This window comes from Oryzias melastigma, unplaced genomic scaffold (assembly GCF_002922805.2).
Source record: "Oryzias melastigma strain HK-1 unplaced genomic scaffold, ASM292280v2 sc00888, whole genome shotgun sequence".
In the NCBI taxonomy this organism is placed as follows: Eukaryota; Metazoa; Chordata; class Actinopteri; order Beloniformes; family Adrianichthyidae; genus Oryzias; species Oryzias melastigma.
In genome coordinates this window covers 5,983-6,462 of record NW_023417474.1, presented here as the reverse complement: position 1 = coordinate 6,462, position 480 = coordinate 5,983, and positions in this window count along the sequence as shown.

The following is a 480-nucleotide window of genomic DNA, read 5'->3' as shown; positions in this document are numbered from 1 at the left end:
TTGTAATACCTGCCATAAAATTTGCTAGTCATGAGTGAAAATGTCTTTGATCAGGAATGCAAATGTTTTCCACGGACTTTCAGGAACTCAGGATAGAATTGAGCACGATTCCTTCACTCGTGACCCGAGATGACTGACTTTATTATCAACCTGCAAGATGATCAGGAATGACATTATCACGAAGCCAAATCAAATGTAAGAGCTTTGATTGAATCTGTGACTTTAGTCCAGTTTCACCAGTTTGACTCCATTCTGTGCACACATTCATTCCCATCAAGCTCTAAACTCCTTTGAACGGATTACAAGAATACTTTGGTTTTCTGTTTATAATATTTTATTCTCTTCTGTCAGCCCACATGAAAACCCTCCACTAAAATAACTATTAGAGACTCATAAATCTAAAATATATTGGCCTGTCAAAGTGTTGAGACAATCTTATCGCATAGGATTGTGGATGCAGAAAATCCCAAGAGAGGTCCG